The sequence below is a fragment of the Macaca mulatta genome, chromosome 6 (assembly GCF_049350105.2).
Source record: "Macaca mulatta isolate MMU2019108-1 chromosome 6, T2T-MMU8v2.0, whole genome shotgun sequence".
Taxonomy (NCBI): Eukaryota; Metazoa; Chordata; class Mammalia; order Primates; family Cercopithecidae; genus Macaca; species Macaca mulatta.
In genome coordinates, this window is record NC_133411.1 from 96,359,439 (window position 1) to 96,371,502 (window position 12,064).

General features: G+C 36.5%; 1 long non-coding RNA gene across 1 annotated transcript in view; it reads left to right on the plus strand.

The window, feature by feature from the left end:
* The window catches only part of LOC114678699 (uncharacterized), a 66,336-nt gene extending 54,472 nt beyond the window's left edge, over positions 1-11,864 (plus strand). Inside the window, exons 4-5 of the long non-coding RNA XR_003730161.2 lie at positions 10,942-11,079; positions 11,506-11,864. This is a non-coding gene — a long non-coding RNA (uncharacterized LOC114678699). The remainder of the gene's footprint in view (positions 1-10,941; positions 11,080-11,505) is intronic.
* The last annotated feature ends 200 nt before the right edge of the window (positions 11,865-12,064 follow it).

The following is a 12,064-nucleotide window of genomic DNA, read 5'->3' on the forward strand; positions in this document are numbered from 1 at the left end:
TCTGGGAAAACAGAGTTTGAAAGAGTGGCATATTCAGAGAATAGTGAGAAGCTCCTCGTCACTGAAGCGTAGGGGGCATGTGGGAGATGAGAAGAGATGAAGGTGTAAAGGTTTGTAGAGGAAAAGATTGGGGAAGCACTGATCATGATGAATGTTGCTCTCCCAGAAGCCATTAGAGATGATGCAATAGTATCACGGTACACTCTAGCACCAGCCTTGTAATTTCAGAGAGGACAGCTGACAGTATGAACTAGCACTGAGGAGACTAACAAATAGGTAGTTGCTCCCAGAAAAAAATCATGAAGCAGAAGCCCTCTGCCATCAAGCACTAAGAGCAGACACATGCATGTTCTATAACTTACGAGACTGGATGAGGAGCATGAAGAAGAATAAAGTTTCAAATGTACAGTTACCCCAAAAACAAAGCAGTGGCAGTGAGGACTGAGACGTAAAATTAAGAGATACTTAAGAGAAGGAATCAGTAGGACTTGGATGTAGACTGGGTAAGGAAGAGAAGGTTAGGACAAAGGAAGGTATGATGATGGTTCAAGCTCTGGTAGGCTATGATGCTGTTAACTGAGATGAGACTATGACGAGAGGAACAGGTTTTCTGTAGTTGACAAAATTCACTTCATTTGTGTATTTTCCCATATGGAAGCACAGTGTCAGACCACAGGTTTCCCTGTGTAGACTGAAAGTCCCCAAAAGTTTTTAAATTTTTCCTTTTTCTGCTGTTTAAAACTTCTCTTTCCTTGTCTTTGTTAAGAGATCTTCACTTGATGCATCTTTGTGAAGTAAAGCCCCTACATAGTCTGCAAATAGAATCATTCTACATGTTAAGATTATAAGATTAAACAGGAAACAAAACATGGACTCAAAAACTCCCCCAGATTTAAAATGTGGAAACTTTAGGACACCCCTGCTATGATTTCTTCCTTTGTTGCTTAAAAATTCCATTCCAATGAGTTGCAATTGTCAGATTTGACCTCCAAATGAGAGGAAAACTGGTATTATTCCCAAAACTCTGCTAAAGAGGTGTTGGGGTAATTTGAAGGAATGAAAGCGGTTTGTCCATTTCTTTGCAATCATCTTTTTCTATTCATTGGTGATTTTCTTTTCTGAAATACTTATTTTTTATTCTCCTGGGTCACAGAAATATTATTGAAAAATCTTTTACACTAACTCTCCGCATGTTTGAAACATAATGGTATGCTTCAACTCAGCCATTTGAATTTCTCCTTCGCATTTTTCCCAGACACCTTGGACAGTTTTAAAGACTCCAGAAGCATTTGTAGCCAGCTCAGTTCCTAGGAAAACAATGGAATTGAATGACCTAGAAATAAGGCCATTGTATTTAGCCAAGACCTTGTAGAGAGATTCTGGAGCAGGTATCAGCCACTTTTGCAGAGCTAAGGGCACAAGAGGTCCACTTTGCCTTCTGTGGCTGGAAGAGCTATACCTGACTTCTCTACGCTATCTGCATGGTTCTCACCCTTCCAACCTGTCAATCTGGTGCCAGTCAGTGATTACTAAATATACAAACAACAATGACTAAAAAAATCAAAAACAGCAAAAATAGTATTAGCCCAGTAAGGAAGATGGTAATAAGTAGAACATAGATATATCATCACTGATTGCTTCCAGTTTAATGGAAATATTTTTGTTTCAGCAACTTGAGTTATGTAGATATCTGTGATTGTGATTGCCATATACGAAAACAATAATGAAAGGGGTTTTTTTTTAAAGCATTCTTTCAGGCATATAATCAAAACTAAGTAGTTTTAAGGAGATTGCTTTAAAGCATAATTTCTGTCTTCCAATCATTTAAATACATTAAAGATTTTCTCATGACTTTTTAGAAAAATATTTTAATCCTTCATTTTTAGGTTTCCAATTAGTTCAAGGATTTTTTTTTTCAATAAAAGCATATTTCTGAAAGACCTCAATTATTTGCTCTTCCTAAATGTTTTCCATTGCAAGGATTAGAGGTGATAAATCACATTCAGTTTATCTCCTACGGTTTCTTCTAGCACGTTGTCAACTCCCCTCTCACCCTCATGTGCACACCCCCTGCATAGTAACTGCATATGGGACAGTGTAAAGGCTGTGGGATAAGTGACACTATTAGCACAGTGTGGTGGCTTTGATGTGTAGCTCTCGGCAGGGTTGCCAGAAGAGTGACAGACTCCTGCTCTAATGCAAAGACTATTTCTCATTTACTCGGTTCACTTCTAATAGTCTTATATTACCATTAGTGGCACAAAGCAGACAGACAGCATGGCTGAAAAATCTCACATCCACGGATTAGCTTATTACTTTGAGAGCCAGCTTCCTGTATGCAATAAGCCCTTTTTTGAACAAAAATAAAGAAAAATATTCAAAAGTAGAATAGGTATCAAAATGAGGCCAATCATTTTTATTTTAATTCAAATGAAAACAGTGTTACATCCCACACCACCACCGCCACCACCACCCCCACCCCAAGTCCAGGAGCAGGGGTGTGGAAACTCAGTTTTTCTGTGCAATTTCTAAGGCAAAATCTTTCCTAGTCTCCCTGCATGTGCTAGTGTTTCACAAATTGAGTTTTGCCAGTTTCTAAGCCTTGAGCAAAATGCTGTTCCCAAACAAGAACAACAACAACAAAAATTAATGAATAATTTTGTACCTAAAAATGAACAATATTAATGGTTGAAAATTGGAAGAAAGAAAAGAGGGGGATCAGAGGCACCCCAAAAATAGTGTGGTTTTCACTCTGTGAATGAAGGAGGAGTTAACCAATGAGCAGTTAACCAGTAGGTTTAAAGCAGAAGCCAAACTACCTATAAATGGGGGAACATTTTATGTGTGAGAAAGCTGTTAAAGGGGACTTTAAAGAACAAAAAGTACCATTTGTTCCCCTAATTAACTTTGAAGAGTCTAATTAAGGGCAACATAAAAGTCTAAGAAATGCTGGTTATTAGGCATGTACTTTAACTTGATCAGTGAGATGGTATTCTTGTAAACAAAGATGCTAATTTCACCCAGCCCAAAATAAACCTCTCTGCAAATATCTCACAACATAATCATGAAGTACCTTGGGAGCAGAATTCCCATCTAGTGCAGCCCACTTCTTGAGGTTACTAATCTAGGTATTAATGGCACTCAATTTAAAGATGCAATGGAGGATAAAATGCATTCTGATAATTTGGTCTGAATATGGCCACTTCTCTCCTTAGAGTGTTCTTTATCACGTATTTAACTTGGCCTGAGCAGCTCTAAGAATTGACCATTTCAGTCACAAGGAGGTAGAACTGTATCTCTAAAGCAGAGACAAGTAGGAAAAAGTTAAAGAACATTTATATCTGATTAAAACATTGCATCAGTACTATTCAAGGTTAAGTTAGGCTTTGCTATTGCTTCAAGAATACCATTTAAGTTTTAGTTTTAACACTCAAATAGATAGTATTTCTTTTTAGAAAAGGAACCTATCAGAAACATAAAAATAGTCATAATATTAGAATAATAAGATTATAAAATTGTATTTTTATCTGGTTTCACTTTAGTTGCTTTAAGTGAAGTGAACACTCATTCTGGAGCTAAAACCCTAACTTCTGGAAACTTGCTTCATGTTTTGATTCAGTGATAATCAGTGTCTCCAACTGGGGAAACACAGATAAAGGTATTTTCTGAGTTGCTTCACAGGGATGCTATAATGAGACCATTTTAAAGAGCTTTGCATTTCTTGTGAAAAAGATATTATGATTTGTATTATTGTCAACATCAATACTAAGCCCAAGAGTGCATGAAGGTAGACAATTGTGGTTTAATGATATAATCACACCAAATGGTATTTCCAATCTGATTTAGTTTTGAATTAGCCATAGCCTGCAATAGCTAGTGCAGCTTTACAATTGACGTACTATTAAAACTAACTCTAAAGCTTACAGCTAGGAAAAAGAATGCCTTCTATGAAGCTTTGAGACTTTGGTTCTAAAATCAGTACTCAAAAGAACAGCTTTCAAATAAAAGGGCAGTGTCTAACAGCCTTGAGACGAAGGATTAGAGATTATAAATAGAATAAGTTTTAAAAATATATTTTGGCATGCTTCTAAGGATGTTTCCCTATTAGACTTTGGACAGCTGACTGCTTGTACTTAACCTGAAAGAACTTACAGGGAAGTCTACATTGCTTAGGGTCTCAATCTCGATACTCCTGCCTCTGGAGAAACAATCCAATGTAGACATTACAGACAAGAAAAATGAAACAGAGTCCAAATGGAGAAGTTACAGAAAATTAAGCACCTTAGACTTAACAATAGACTGGTTCAAACTTTCTGAACCAGTAATACCCTTAGCTGCCATTTCCATCAATATAAACCAGTATGTACAATCTATACTGTGTGCAAACACTGCACTATTTTAAGAATAGCAAAAAAGAAGGTAGAACACTGATAAGAACCAAGTAAGCATTCACATGACAGAATAACAGAATCACTTTATTTAAGCCCTAACCCTTTAGCTCAGCCTTGAAATTAATATTCAGAAAATACTGGGCCCATGAAAATTCCATTACACTGCTCCAAACCACAATTATCCTGTCTGAGAGTGTTGGTACTACTGCTTTTCACCCAGCCATTCCATTCCCTTCTACTGTAGTTCCTTCACCACTTAGGGAAGAGAATATCATCATCTCCCAGAAGAAAATGCAGAAACTTGTATTAAGTACACCAAATTCCTTGAAAGAAATAGTTAAGAATGAAGGGCAGAAACCATTTCAGATCCACTGTCAAATGTATTTACCCACTTCCTGAGATTATAAGCTCTGATCATATCCTTCAGATATGATCTGAAGGATTGTATCTTTTATCTTCATATTCCTAATCAATCAGTGAGAGGAATTATCCCCAATAAAGGCAATGGAGACAAGAATCATTTTTTCCTGTGAAAAGGAGTAGAATATGAACATTCTATATATATTTGATTAGAATATTCCTCTCTGATATGACCATGACTGTCCCATCATATTTTATTGCTACAATGACTCTGTGCTTTCTGACGTGCCCGAGGTCTCGATGTGTCTTTACCTGCAGCAAGAGACTAATTTAGTGTTAATCGCTCAGTGTTGTCATCAAACAGTCAGTGTTGTCTGCAACACCTCACTACCTGTATGTAACTCTGGGTAGGAATGCTTAATCTTTACATCTATCCATTTATTTGCCTTTTGATTCATTTATATACCTTCTTTACTTTCCACCTTAGCCAAATTAACATCATCAAGACAAAAATGACCCATTACTGAGAACACTGTAAGAGTTGTCCTATATGTAATATATGGATCATTCTTCACTCCTCTCTCAATTAAAAAGTTTAAGGAGGAAATAGAGAAGAAATATTCAAAGGTTGAGAAGTATGTAAGTCTGTATTCTGAATCTCTTTTTGAATGGAGTAAGTACCTATGCCTACATTTTCTCAAAACACCCTTAGAAAACTTATGTATGGGGGCCTGGCACGGTGGCTCATGCCTGTAATCCCAGCACTTTGAAAGGCTGAGGCAGGTAGATCTCTTGAGGTCAGTAGTTCAAGACCAACCTGAACAAAATGGTGAAACCCCATCTCTCGATAGATAGATAGATAGATAGATAGATAGATAGATAGATAGATAGATAGATAGATTAGATAGATAGATGTTGAGCATGGTGGCACACACCTCTAGTCCCAGCTACTCAGGAGGCTGAGGCAGGAGAATTGCTTGAACCTGGGAGGTGGAAGTTGCAGAGCTGAGACAGACCACTGCACTCCAGCCTGGGTCACAGAGTGGGTCCATCTCAAAAATAAAAGAGAAGAAAGAAAACTTATGCTTATGCATGTGAAGAAGCAACTCCCTGCCTCCCTGCCCTCAGCCTTGTCAGAGGTTAGATGATTAAATGACAGATCATGGAACAAAACTGACTATTCTTCTCCGTATCAAAAGGAAACCAGGCATGTTTCAAACCCTTATGAAAAGCCGACCTGTTTCTCATGGTTATCTTACTCAGCTTTGGACCAAGTCTCAACAAGAACAGGAGCCCAGACACAGTCTCTTCAATTCCACTGAGTTTTTCCCTTCAAAGATGCATTTCCTACAGGTGGCATTTAAATGAGTACTTCACAGAATTCTACATCTGTGTTGAGTGGGCCTGGTATTTCCCCCCAAAATAACTTTTTTAACCTCATATTCAGATGAGCCAAAGTTTGGCCTTTAGAGTTGAATACCCACATCTACTCTGCTTCAGACTTGGATAACTGGAATGCTTTATCCAGATGTTCTATCCAGACTAATTTTGTAGTCAGGTGCAATGAATGATGACAAAAATAATTCAGCAAGATACAACAGTATGTGGGTCAATGATTTCAGATAGAGTCACAGACACTCACATCCATAGGTACCTGTTTCTTTCCATCAGTAGAAAAGGAATTGCTGGTAAGAACATGCTTTATCAAATACAAGAATAACACTGCATACCCACTTTATTTTTAAGACATAATTTTTTAGAAGTTTTAAATTTATAGCAACAGGGAGAGGAGGTACAGAGATATCCCATATTTCCCCTACCCCCACACAGGTATAGCCTCGCTTATTATTCACATCACCCACAAGAGTGGTACATTTGTTGCAATAGATACATCATTATCACTCAAAGTTCAGAGTTTGTATTAGGGTTCATACTTGGTGTTATATGTTCTATGGGTTTAGAAGAATGTGTAGTTACATGTATCTACTCATTACAATATCATATTGAATATTTTCACTGCCCTAAAAATCCTCCATGCTCTAGCTACTCATCCCTTTCACCCCACTAACTCTTAGCAACCACTGGTCTTTTTACTGTTTCCATAGTTTTGCCTTTTCTAGAATCTCATACAGTTCGAATCATACAGTGTGGCCTTTTCTGATTGGCTTCTTTCACATAGTGATATATATTAAGGTTGCTTTCACGTCTTTCCATGACTTAGCAGTGCATTTCTTCTTAGCATTGAAAAATATTCCATTATCTAGATATATCACAGCCTATTTACCCATTCACTTACTGAAGGACATCTTGGTTGCTTCCAAGTTTGGGCACTTATGAATGAAGTTGATATAAACATCCATGTGCAAGCTTTTGTGTGGAAATCTGTTTTTAACTCCTTTGGGTAAAAATCAAGGCGTGCAATTGCTGGATCATATGATAAGGATATGTTTAGTTGTTTATAAAGCTGCCAAACTGTCTTCCAAAGTGGCTGCACTGCTTTGTGTTCCCACCAGCAATGAATGAGAGTTCCTGTTATTCCATATCCTCACCTCAGTATTTGGTGCTGTCAGTGTTCTGATCATGGGATTTTGTCCATTCCGATAGATATGTTGTGGTATCTCATTTTAATTTGCATTTCCCAGATGACATATATAATGTGAAGCATCTTTTTATATGCTTATTTGCCATCTCTATGTCTTTTTTAGTGAGGTATCTGTTGAGGCCTTTGGTCTATTGTTGGTTTTCTTTTATTGCTGAGTTTTAAGAGATTTTTTTTTCTTTGTATATTTTGGATAATAGCTATTTATCAGATATGTCTTCCGCAAATATCGTCTCCCAGTCTTTGGCTTGTCTTTTTATTCTCTTGACAGTGTCTTTAACACAGCAGAAAACTTTAATTTTAATATAGTCCAACTTACCAATTGTTTCTTTCATGGATCATGCCTTTAGCATTGTATCTAAAAAGTCATTGTCAAACCCAAGATCATCTAGATTTTCTCCTACGTTAGCTTCTAGGAATTTTATAGTTTTGCATTATACACTTATGTCTGCGATCCATTTTGAGTTAATTTTAGAGAAGAGTGTAAGAGCTATATCTAGATGTATTTTTTTTTTTTTTTGCATGTGGATGTCCAGTTATCCCAGAACTTTATTGAAAGACTCTTTTCTCTATTGTATTGCCCTTGCTCCTTTGTCAAAGATCAGTTGACTATATTTCTGTGGCCTATTTCTAGGCTCTTCTGTTCCATTAATCTATTTGTCTGTTCTTTCGCCAATATCACACTATTTTGATTAATGTAGCTTTGTAGTAAGTCTTGAAGTTGGATAGTGTCTATTCTTCAACTTTTTATACAGCACATACTTTACGGCTTTCACACAGATGAAGTGATGGATCTATACAATAAATGCAAACTCTGCTTCCTAGTCTCCAGTGTGATCCAATCACCTCTATCCAGGGTGAGTAGCAGAGCATTGAAATCCATTTGCAAATATGGGGCAGAGAGGAAGTAATTCAATCTCAGGGCTATAGAGCTGGAGTCATTGAGAAGATCTGATCCACTCAGGGGATTCTATCTAATTCACTGAGCTAACCACTTGGACAAGGAAAAGAGTGGTACTGGAAAAATGTGGGTGGCCCAACATAGGTTTTTGGTAATATTTATTATATATCAACCATTCAGACTGACACGTCCCTGGAAAAATAGTCTTAAAAAGTATGCTGAAGGCGAATCTAAATTATACAAATGAAAAGAAAAGAAAATGCTAAAGATAAAAGTGCAAATTACATGCCATATCCTAAAACCTATTCATTATTAGCATTGTGAAATACCTGAAAACATTTGTGATTTCTGTATGACTTGTTTTATTTTTTAACAAAAATTCTGCGTTGGTGTTAAACAGATTTTCAACCCTCAACAAACCAGATGGCTAATCCAAAATTATTACATGAAATATGAATAGGAAACTAAGAACTGTACTCTGCAGAAAGATAATGAGAATTTTTCAGCATTTACATTTTTACCAAATAAATTATATTTCTATTTCATTGGGATCTACTTCAGAAATATAACAAATAGCCTCAGTGATAATTACCAAATGTCTATATTTAGGGAAAACTAGCACATGTGTATCATAAATAATAGCACAAATTGATATTTCTGAATTGCCTGTTTTTCTAGATATAGACATTTGGTAATTATCACCAGAGTTGGCATGTAAAGAGGTGTTTAGACAATTTTAAAAATTCATATTGCTTACTCAATAGACCATGCACTAATTATATTCTGCAATGAAAATCTATATTCAGGTGTGTTATAATAAGGTAAGATCTTGACCCAATAGGTAATAAAGGAAAAGTATATACTTTGGTTTAATGAGTATAATCACTTCACTTTAGGACTACCTAAAACAGCTGTCTGTGACTGACAAATTACTTGCTAACCTAATAGTAGTCCCAAGGTGGAATAACTTTGACCTTAAAACTAAAATGTTTACTGCCCAAATATTATTTTTGTACCTTGGCACAAAGAAGTTCATTAATTCTGCATCACTTAGTCTGTCTCCTACAGCTTTTAGTTTTGACTTATTGACTGATTGGCAAAGAGTAACTTCCAACAGAGAAAGGTTTAGCAGAACTTGGCCAGAAAGGGCCTGCTTTTGGCTCCTTCCCTACTAGAACTAATGTCTGTGGAAGTGTGTGTGTGTGTGTGTGTGTGTGTGTGTGTGTGTGTGTGTGTGTTTTCCTCAGGTAATATGCAGGCAGTATACAGAGAACAAATACAGGCAACAGATGGAAGATTTGCTTGGTCCCATCCACCTTAGTATCTGGCCAATTCTTGGCAAATATTACTTTCAGAGCATAGGGAGGTATGTGAAACACCATCAGCCTTTACCAGGTGACACTGACAACAGTGATGTCAGCTGTGACTTGGGCAATGGGGAGGACCAACTGGCTGGCAGCAATGAGAAGTTACTAAATTAAAGCTATCTTGCTCTTTGCTGCTGTGAGAAAGTGATACAGCTCAGTGGGCTGCTAATGAGAAGCAAAAGAAGAATATAAAGGCAATGCCAAGAGGTACAAGAAAAGGAAGAAAGATAATTATGAGGTAGAATTTAAACTTCAACTAAAATCCGAATTCTACAGCTGTAAGAAAAAAGAAATAGGTTAGTTTGCACTGACTAATAGGAATTTAACAATAAGCATGAGATGCTGAGGAGATGAATAGCATAGCAAAATAGGTAGAATTTAAAAAAAGACAAGATCATGCACAGAAATTTAGTTAGTATCACAATTTAACAAAATAGCAAAACAAACTCTGCATGGAAAAGTTGGTATGATGAGGTGTTTGTTGGTTCTTGGAAGGTTTCTGAAAATTGGATACAATTTTTCTAGATTAAATAGCTTTAATTACTAATTCAGCCTAGATGATGAAATGCACATATTATATAATTAAATGATGGTTCTCTTCTTTGTTGCACACAAACTCACAGGGCCATTGATCCCATCAGTCCTTTCACGCCTTTTTTCCTGTTGTTGTAGCTGTAAATAAATGATACCTTGTGAGACCTAGTATAATCATCTCATATTCTGGCAGGGGTTATTAGAACTCACCTATTATTTCATATGCTCCCTGATCATGGTTTTGTGATGTGTCATTTTGAACTTGGGTTAGCGTTCAATCAAACATTATGCTAGGTGTTGCTGTGAAGAGAGTTTGTGGATATAATTAAAAGTCCATCATCATTTAACTTTACCTAAGGAAGATTATCTTGGCTAATTTGGGTAGACCTGATGAAAAACAAAGCTGAGATTTCCCTGAGAGAAAGAGAAAAAAAAAAAAAAAAGTCCTGTTGATAGTAGCTGTAGGCTATGTTGCAAATGCCCAAAGTACCCCTGAGTTTCAGCCTACTTGTAATCTCCCCTTCCTGGTGGTCTGCTTTGTGGATTTCAGCCTTGCTATCCAGCTCCCACAACTGTGTAACCCCATTTCTTGTAATAAACCTCTTAATATACACATCTCCTGCTGGTTCTGCTTCTGTGGTTGAATCCTAACTCATACATCCCACGAAATTTTCCAGTCTCCCTTGGGTAGGTGAAAGGTGTGTGACTCGTTTGGCACATGGACTAAGAGATGAGAATGAATGCACAGCTAAAATCAAAGCTAGTGTGCCTCCTTTTTCTCTTCTTTAGTGGCAAGCCTGAAGACCGTGAGTTAAGATCATAGAGCCACAGAAAGAAGCAGCCTGCACCCCTGAGTTCCAGGTCAGAATAAAGTATCACCTGAACTGCTTCAGACTTTGTGGGAATGAGAAACAAACCTTCCTTGTAGTAAGCCTCATATTTGTTAACTTTATATTTCAAGGTTTATTTATTAGTTCAGTATAGCCAGTCTTGTCACATTTTACGGAAATATTCTTGACTTTCTTTCTGAAATGTCTGTTAAATGTTTATAGATAATTTAATAGACATACAATGTGTTTATTAAATGTCTGTATACACAGAGAGTAATCAGAAACTCACTGGACACATTTTTGTCTTTAGTTATGACAAAGTACACTCTCATAGAATGATCGGAAGCTTCCTTTTTATAGGCAATAGTATTACTTGCAATACTTTTATAGGCAAGCCAAAAACAAGACAGGTAGAAAACAGTGATGGGTCAAAAACATGAGCATTAATTACTATGCTGACTACACCTATTGACAAGACTTTTGTTGCTTTGTAAAATCAAACTCTATGCTTGTTTTTTCTTAGCTCCACTGCAACCCACTCTTATAATCTGAAGAGGCTCCTATGATCAGAGTCAAAGATACAAATGCTAGGATACCACACAAAGAAGGAAGAAGAAATATCCTGTTAACAATGTCCAGGTGTGAAAAAATAAACTGCAACAATAAACTGGAGGACTAGTTGATGCACAAAATAATCTCACTCTTCAATCTTATTGGACCTTTATTTATGTGGTCAAGTTTGTGATGACTAGTTTCAGGATAGACACTTGACTTGGCTACAGTGCTACAATCCCACCTAAGAGTTACAGATGGTCTATTTATGCAGGCCGTTATATCTTTAATTTCTCTCCTTAATAAATTTTATTTATTAAGACAAGAAAATGTAAGAAACTTCTGCATTTTTTAACTTAAAACAATATTGTTAAGATTGTTTTAATTAAATACTGTTCTAAATTAAATACACACGTATACAAAGAAGAGGGTAAGAACACTAAAACTTTCACAGTGATGGAATAAAAAGTGATTTTAAACTTTTCTATCCTCTAACTTTTCTATCTTCCAATTTTTCCAAAAAGAAGATG